General features: G+C 43.6%; 1 long non-coding RNA gene and 1 pseudogene across 1 annotated transcript; one reads left to right on the top strand and one right to left on the bottom strand.

Moving 5' to 3' along the window:
* Nucleotides 1–2,821: 2,821 nt before the first annotated feature.
* Nucleotides 2,822–8,770, top strand: part of LOC112076715 (annexin A2-A-like) — a 14,811-nt pseudogene continuing 8,862 nt past the window's right edge.
* LOC139026132 (uncharacterized) lies at nt 8,353–8,672 on the bottom strand. Its single transcript, XR_011477847.1, has 3 exons — nt 8,604–8,672; nt 8,445–8,465; nt 8,353–8,400 (listed from the first exon to the last, which is right to left on the bottom strand). It is a non-coding gene; the product is annotated as an uncharacterized lncRNA (long non-coding RNA).

The following is an 8,770-nucleotide window of genomic DNA, read 5'->3' as shown; positions in this document are numbered from 1 at the left end:
TGACTGAGATATGTGGTTGTCTCACCTAGCTATCTGAATATGAATGTACTTCCTATGACTGTGATATGTGGTTGTCCCACCTAGCTATCTGTAGATGAATGTACTTCCTATGACTGAGATATGTGGTTGTCCCACCTAGCTATCTGAAGATGAATGTACTGACTATGACTGTGATATGTGGTTGTCCCACCTAGCTATCTGTAGATGAATTCTCTAATTGTAAATCGCTCTGGATAAGAGCATCTGCTAATTATAAAAAAAAATGGTAAAATGTAGACTCCTGAGGTTAACAGGAATGTCTACTGTAGCTGTGACCCGACCCCCTGCGTTTGTCTAATCCTCTGACTGTATGAGTGAGTTATTACAGACAGACGGGCAGGCGCCAACCAGTACCTCTCTGCTTCCTAACCAGGAGAAGAAGAAAAAAAATGAGCTTTTTTCCTTTTTCATTAAGCCGTTAAAGTGAATGAGTTGTCAGCGGCACGTGGTTATTGGGGTTTAAACGAACCTTTTAGTAAATGAGTTCCCCGGCCCTGCGACGGAGAGGTGCGTAAAAGCGTTATGTTAGTGGTTGTTGATGATTTGATCGAAGGTTGTTTAGGGGGTTGCTGCTTGTTTGTATTGGGGGCACAGCTGAATTACTACATGGCTCTTTTAGCCTGTCCACAATACAACGGGTTCAAATGAATTATTACAAATGAATAAAAAGGAGGAGGGAGGTGGTGTGAGGTGAGGAATGGGGGGGGGGGGGGCATTGATTTTGGACAAGCCACGTTCAATTAGACTGCTGTCTGCACTGAACAAGGCAGGAAGCGGAGGAGGATCGGTTCATATTTATCCTGAGGGATTGTGGGTGAATGCTATCCTGATGATGGACGGTGAGGGATACGAAGTGGCATGAATCATTCCCTGGGTACACAGAGAGGAGAGAACAGTGGAGATATGACCCAGACGTTTGGGGGCATTCGCATTCACAACCAATAATCACGTGTGTTCATCAGAAGGAGTGTCATTAATCACAGCTTGGAAGAGGAGAACAGTGGAGAGGAGAACAGTGGAGAAATGGGCAGACCTAATGTCTTACTCAGGCATTCACAGCCATTTGATCAGGAGCGTGACCAGGCTTGTGTCACAGAGAAAACACTGAAGCACAGTTGAAATGCGTTTCAACGGGAAGCAGAGTGCACAAAGCTGTGGCGGAGGAAGCAGAATGACCTCACACCCTGACGTTGGGTAATTCTACCAGAATCATGRGATCTATAATGTGGCCGATGTTTCCATTCATTTTGTTGGATGGCGTACTCCTCTAGTCAGCTGCGTATAGCGAGTGTGTGACGTGTGAGAGAACATAGGGCCTTCACCACATCCCCTGTCACATGGGCTGGTGCATCACATGTCCTGGAGGCAGAATACACTGCAATGACATCAAACAAGTTCTCCAATGAGGAAAGACGGCAGAGAGAAACTTCATCTGGACACTTTTCAGATGAAGGTCCGACGCGGATTCGAATAGTCCTGATGTTCTTCCATTTGGCCGCTTTCTCCCCAGCCTGTTTGCTTCCTCCGGGCTCTGCTCTGTGGCAGAGGCCCACTAACCCTGGGTAGGGCTACGGTGGAGGGATTAGAGAGAGGGAGGAGTATCAGAACAAGGGGGGTCAGCCCAGAGGTAGGAGTTGGAGCCATGCTCTGTACGGAGAGATGAGAGGAGAGGGAGGGAGGGAGTGGGGAAGGAGGGAGGGAGAGATGGAGTAGGCAGTTGGAGCCATGCTCTGTACGGTTAGAACAGAGGAGAGAGGGAGAGATGGAGGGAGGGGGGAGGAGGGGGCTGGGGGTGAGGTAGGGAGGGAGGGGAATGGAGGAGGGAGGAGTTGGAGCCATGCTCTGTACGGTTAGCACGAGGAGAGAGGAGAGATGGAGGGAGGGGGGGGAGGGGGACATGGGTGGTGAGTAGGGGGTGGGAGGGAGGGAGAATGGAGGAGAGGAGTTGAGCATGCTCTGTACAGTTAGAACAGAGGAGAGGGAGAGAATGAGGGGAGGGAGTAGTGGAGAAGGAGGAGGGGAGTGGGTGAGTAGGGAAGGAGAGATGGAGGGAGGGTGGGGAGGGAGGAGGGAGTGGAGAGAAGAGAGACGGAGACTGGAGGGGAGGAGTGTATCAGGGGCAGAAGTTGGAGCCATGCTTTGAGTCATACCAGTGTGTTCTGCCAGCGGTATTTAACCAGCACCACACCCGAACAGGCTCCATAACGGGACCATCTACTGCAACCCTAGTTCTGTTCTCTAAGGTAAGTCAGCTATCTCTAGGTTCGTTCTGTTCTCTAAGATAAGTGCTATCTCTAGGTTTCTGTTCTGTTCTCTAGGTAAGTCAGCTATCTAAGGTTTGTTCTGTCTTAGTAAGTCAGCTACTCTAGTTTCTGTTCTGTTCTCTAGGTAAGTCAGCTATCTCTAGGTTCTGTTCTGTTCTCTAAGATAAGTCAGCTATCTCTAGGTTCTGTTCTGTTCTCTTAAGGTAAGTCAGCTATCTCTAGGTTCTGTTCTGTTCTCTAAGGTTAGTCAGCTATCTCTAGGTTCTTACTCTAAGGTAAGTCAGCTATCTCTAGGTTCTGTTCTGTTCTCTAAGATAAGTCAGATCTCTAGGTTCTTACTCTAGGTAAGTCAGCTATCTCTAGGTTCTGTTCTGTCTCTAAGGTAAGTCAGCTATCTCTAGGTTCTGTTCTTTCTTAAGGTAAGTCAGCTATCTCTGGTTCTTACTCTAAGGTAAGTCAGCTATCTCTAGGTTCTGTTCTGTTCTCTAAGATAAGTCAGCTATCTCTAGGTCTGTTCTGTTCTCTAAGGTAAGTCAGCTATCTCTAGGTTCTGTTCTCTAAGGTAAGTCAGCTATCTCTAGGTCTGTTCTGTTCTCTAAGATAAGTCAGCTATCTCTAGGTTCTTACTCTAAGGTAAGTCAGCTATCTCTAGTTCTTGTTCTGTTCTCTAAGATAAGTCAGCTATCTCTAGGTTCTGTTCTGTTCTCTAAGATAAGTCAGCTATCTCTAGGTTTACTTTAAGGTAAGTCAGCTATCTCTAGGTTCTTACTCTAAGGTAAGCCAGTGCAGTTCTATACTATCTCTGCTCACTGAGACAGACACAATGTCTTTCATTGTCTTTCAAATGCCTGTACCATCTTGAACACATCAGCCGTGTTGGTGTGTGTGTGGTGTGTGTGTGTTGTGGTGTGTGTGTGTGTGTGTGTGTGTGGTGTGTGTGTGTGTGGTGTGTGTGTGTGTGTGTGTGTGTGTGTGTGTGTGTGTGTGTGTGGTGTGTGTGTGTGTGTTGTGTGTGTGTTGTGTGTGTGTGGTGTGATGTGTGTGTGTGTGTGTGTGTGTGTGTGTGTGTGTGTGTGTGTGTGTGTGTGTGTGTGTGTGTGTCTGTGTGTGTGTGTGTGTGTGTGTTTGTGTTCTGTGTTGTGTGTGTGTGTGTGGGTTGTGTTGTCCTTTGCCCTGCGCCAAAGCATCCAGTCTGATCCTCACTAAATAAATGAATCAGCAGATTCTTCCTTTTACATTTGTTCATAGTCATCTGAACCTGAACAACTAGTAGTGGGGGGGGGGTCAGATCAGTCCAGTTCTGCTGCTGTTTAGAAGCATGTGTAGTAGTGGGGGGGGGGTGGGGGGGGGGGTCAGATCAGTCCATTCTGCTGCTGTTTAGAAAGCATGTGTAGTAGTGGGGGGGGTCAGATCAGTCATTCTGGCTGCTGTTTCGTGAAGCATGGTGTAGTGTGGCGGGGGGGTGGGGGGGGTGGGGGGTGGGGGGGGGGGGGGGGGGGGGGGGGGGGGGCGGGGGGGGGGTAGATAGTCCATTCTGCTGCTGTTTAAAAGCATGTGTGTTGTGGGTGGGGGGGGGGGGGGGGGGGGGGGGGGGGGGGGGGGGGGGGGGGGGGGGGGGGGGGGGGGGGGAGGGGGGGGGGGGGGGGGGGGGGGGGGGGGGCGGGGGGGGGGGGGGGGGGGGGGGGGGGGGGGGGGGTGGGGGGGGGGGGGGGGGGGGCGATTCAGTCCGATTCTGCGTTGTTTAGAAGCATGTGTAGTAGTTGGGGGGGTCAGATCAGTCCATTCTGCTGCTGTTTAAACATGTGTAGTAGTGGGGGGGGGGCGGGGGGGTCAGATCAGTCCATTCTGCTGCTGTTAAAAGCATGTGTAGTAGTGGGGGGGGGTCAGTGGGGGGGTCAGATCAGGTCCATTCTGCTGCTGTTTTAAAAGCAGTCTAGTAGTGGGGGGGTGAGTGGGGAGGGTCAGATCAGTCCATTCTGTGCTGTTTAAAAGCATGATCTAGTAGTGGGGGGGTCAGTAGCTGGGGGGGGTCAGATCAGTCCATTCTGCTGCTGTTTGTTTCAACACGGCCGGTTGATTCTGGGGCTGTTACTTTTGATGGACATTGTTATTAGCCCTAATCAACACTACGGTTGGTGTTAAAGTTGAAACACAGTAAATGTTGGACGGCAGCAACAGCGGGCTTGACCCTGGAATTCTAACAGTTGTGTGGAATGTCTCTGCTGGGTGGTACCGACCTTGATCACACACACACACACACACACACACACACACACACACACAGCGTGTTTGTTTCAGCCCACTGTGTCATTAGTTCCGTAACACTACCATTACAGTAGATCTAATTGGGTATATGATATTTCATGACTCATGAGCTTGAAACCTGTTATTTTTTATTTTTTTTAAAACCTTTATTTTTACTAGGCAAGTCAGTTAAGAACACATTCTTATTTTCAGGGGTACAGTAGCGTAATGACTTGTATTACTGTCTGTGTGTATATAGAGCTGTGAAGTCAAGACAGATTCTGAGTTCATTAAAGGTACCAGTACATTAGGCTGTAGGTCTATATGTAACACAATAGGGTCTGTGGRATGGAACAGGATATGTGATTCATACTTCCTGCTTACACGGAGGAGGGGCAGTTAGTTCCCACTCCAAGAACTCTGTCATGCATTGTTGCTAGGTGATTAAATATTATTGACCTCTGCCATGTTGGAAAAAAATAACTACTCCTCCCAACTGATTTTCTGTAAATTTAACAACAAAAAGAAAATGGACTTTGATCTAAAGCCTGATTTTGGGCGGTATCACATGTTGTGTGTTAAATGTTTACACGTTTGTCATTCATTTCTCAACAACTATTGTAACTTTGAGTTTATTATTATTAGGTCTGTCTGGTGCTAGTCTCTAAGGAAGTGACCTCATTCAGTATCTAACATCATAAATGAGACCGTTGGAACCTTCAGCTGGGTTACCACGGTGACGGTGTGGCACATATTTTACAGCCCCATCGTATAGTTAACCTAATATAATTTATCTTTTTTTTTACAGGGATTTCACAATGGCGTTGGTTTCAGAGTTCTTGGGACAGCTCACGCTGAATTTTGGCGGGGTGAGTTCACTACAGTTGAAATACTATCAACGTTAGGTCACGGGGTCAACCTGTAATGAAATCTGTCATCTGTCAGTGATTGTAAACTGGTAATGTAATTCTGTCCTCTTCAGGAGAGTGAGCCTAAATTCCCCACGGTGGTGGCAGTCGGGGATTTTGATCCAGCTAAAGATGCTGCCAGGATAGAAACGGCCGTCAAAACCAAGGGTGAGAGAATCACTACAAGGATATCATAGTCCCCACCAGTTACAGTGTATCACTTCATATTGTTTTCTAGATTAGAAATACGTTGTGCATTGTGAACTTGATTGGTTTATTAATATACCTGTCACAATGTATTTGCACTAATATAAACGTCATAATTAAGTTTTTCTAGAGGGGTTACTATATAAACAGAACTCAGTATGAGCTGGTAACAGTAATGCTCTGCYTCTCATTATGTTGTTGTGTGCACTTCGCGATTTAGCGCCATCTGCTGGCCGTTTTACGTTACTACATCTTGTGAACCACATCGTACCTTTCTTCTGTGGTGCTGAGCCCGTAAACAGACATCAGTGGATCAGTTGACCACATTTTAGCTCAGTAACATTGTAATTCCATAGTATCTATTGCCATCCTCGTTGTCTGTGCCTGTGAAAGCATTGTCTTTTCACACCATTTTCATCAATCATTGTTAAATCCCGGGCGATTTAGAGAAAAACCTAATCCTGATTCTTGACATTGGTTTTGTATTTATATTAATGGAAACATCTCCATGGAAACATGTAGGAGAGCACAGTGCTGGGCGAGTCACTTCCCTGCCTGTGTTCCCAACATGACTTCACTAAACCCACAGAGTATACAGGGATTTCCTGTCAGACCACGCCTTCTTCTTCCAGCCCTGTTGGTGTGCCACAAACCAACCACTGCTAACTCACTGCAGTCCCCCCCTGTACCCGCTGAAAGCCCTGACTAGCTGTTTTTCCACTCTAGTTTATGCTGTACAAAATGGAGGCCTTGTAGATCAGTGATCATGAAGGAAATGTTACTATTACAAGAGGAGGGCTTTACTTCCTACTATAATATATCTGTCTGTACCTCCTCTATACACACAAAGCTAGTGTGGCCGATATATGTTCAATGGAATATTTCCCATGTTCCCCAGTATAACCGATGTGAAATGGCTAGCTAGTTAGCGGTGGTGCGCGCTAATAGCGTTTCAATCAGTGACGTCACTCGCTCTGAGACCTAGAAGTAGTGGTTTCCCTTGCTCTGCAAGGGCCGCGGCCTTTGTGGAGCGATGGGTAACGATGCTTCGTGGGTGACTGTTGTTGATGTGTGCAGAGGGTCCCTGGTTCGCGCCCGGGGCGAGGGGACAGACTTAAAGTTACACCAGCTGGGTTTTTATCTATAGAAATCAATATTCATGGTTAAATGTATGTTAATCACACCTCTGTAATATTACCCATGTTCCCCAGGTGTGGATGAGCAGACCATCATTGACATCCTGACCAGACGGAGCTACTCTCAGAGGAGAGAGATCGCCTTCGAGTACGAGAAGAGATCCAAGAAGGTGAGGGGGGGGGGAAATAGAGATTGTTTTTGTTCAGGAAGATACTTTTTCATAAACCAACTGCTGCTAATGTGGACATCAAGATAATCCAACCTCATTTAGACGTATTTTACAGTGGGACGGACTATCATCTCTGTGTATTTTACAGTGGGACGGACTATCATCTCTGTGTATTTTACAGTGGGACGGACTATCATCTTTCTATATTATATAATCTATATAAACATATACCTGTATTCTATCATATTTACATACTATATACTTATCATATATTACATTATATTATAACATAGAACTGTTTCTATAATATATACATCTATATCATAGAACCTGAATTCTTATAATATATACATTCGGATACTATAACATATACCTACATTCTATAATATATACATCTATATTTATAAACATATAACCTGTATTCTATAATATTATACATCGATATCATATAACCTGTATTTCTATAATATATACATCTTATCTTTAACATAGAACCTGTATTCTATAATATATACATCTATATCATAGAACCTGTATTCTATAATATATACATCTATATCTAATAACAGACCTAACATTCTATAATATATACAGTCTATATCTATAACATATAACCCTGTACTCTATAATATATACATCTATATCATACAACCTGTATTCTATAATATATTACATCTATTATCTATAATCATACACTGCTATTCTATAATATATACATCATACGAACTGTATTCTATAATATATACATATTTTTCTATAACATATACCTACAATTCTTATAATATATACATCTATATCTATATCATAGAACCTGCATTCTATAATATATACATCTATATCTATATCATATAACCTGTATTTTATAATATATACATCTATATCTATATTTATAACGCTGTTTGCTATTAATATGGTACATCCATAATCTATATCTATAACCTGTATTCTATAATATGTACATTATATCTATCATTCTTAACCTGTATTCTATTAATATATACACTCTATATCTATTCTATAACCTGTATTCTATAATATATCAATTAATCTATAATATATAACCTGTATTCTATAATATGTACATCCATATCTATATCTATAACCTGTATTCTATAATATGTACTCTATATCTATATCATATTAACCTGTATTCTATAATACATACATTCTATATCTAATATATCAAATACCTAATACTATAATACATACATCATATCTATATATCACATACCTACATACTATAATACATACATCCATATCTATATATCACATACCTACATACTATAATATATACACTATCGTTAAAAAGTTTGGGGTCACTTAGAAATGTCCTTTCCTAAGTGACCCCTAATGTGCTACTCTACACTGTCTACATTAGCTTCCTCTTACCTCTACATTAGCTTCCTCTTACCTCTACATTAGCTACTCTTACCTCTACATTAGCCTCCTCTTTACCTCTCACATTAGCTCTCTTACCTCTACATTAGCTACTCTTACCTCTACATTAGTTCTCTTACCTCTACATTAGCTCTCTCTACCTCTACATTAGCTACTCTACCTCTACATTAGCTACTTCTTACCTGCTACATTAGCTCCTCTACTCTCTGCTTACCTCTACATTAGCTATACTCTTACCTCTACATTAGCTACTCTTACTATACCATTAGCTACTCTGTACTCTTACATTAGCTACTCTTACCTCTACATTAGGCTTCCTGCTACGGCTCCTCTTACTCTACATTAGCTACTCTTATACCTCTACATTAGATACTCTAGCTTCCTCTTACCTCTACATTAGCTAA

This window comes from Salvelinus sp. IW2-2015, unplaced genomic scaffold (assembly GCF_002910315.2).
Source record: "Salvelinus sp. IW2-2015 unplaced genomic scaffold, ASM291031v2 Un_scaffold3951, whole genome shotgun sequence".
In the NCBI taxonomy this organism is placed as follows: domain Eukaryota; kingdom Metazoa; phylum Chordata; class Actinopteri; order Salmoniformes; family Salmonidae; genus Salvelinus; species Salvelinus sp. IW2-2015.
This window is presented reverse-complemented; position numbering and strand designations above follow the sequence as displayed.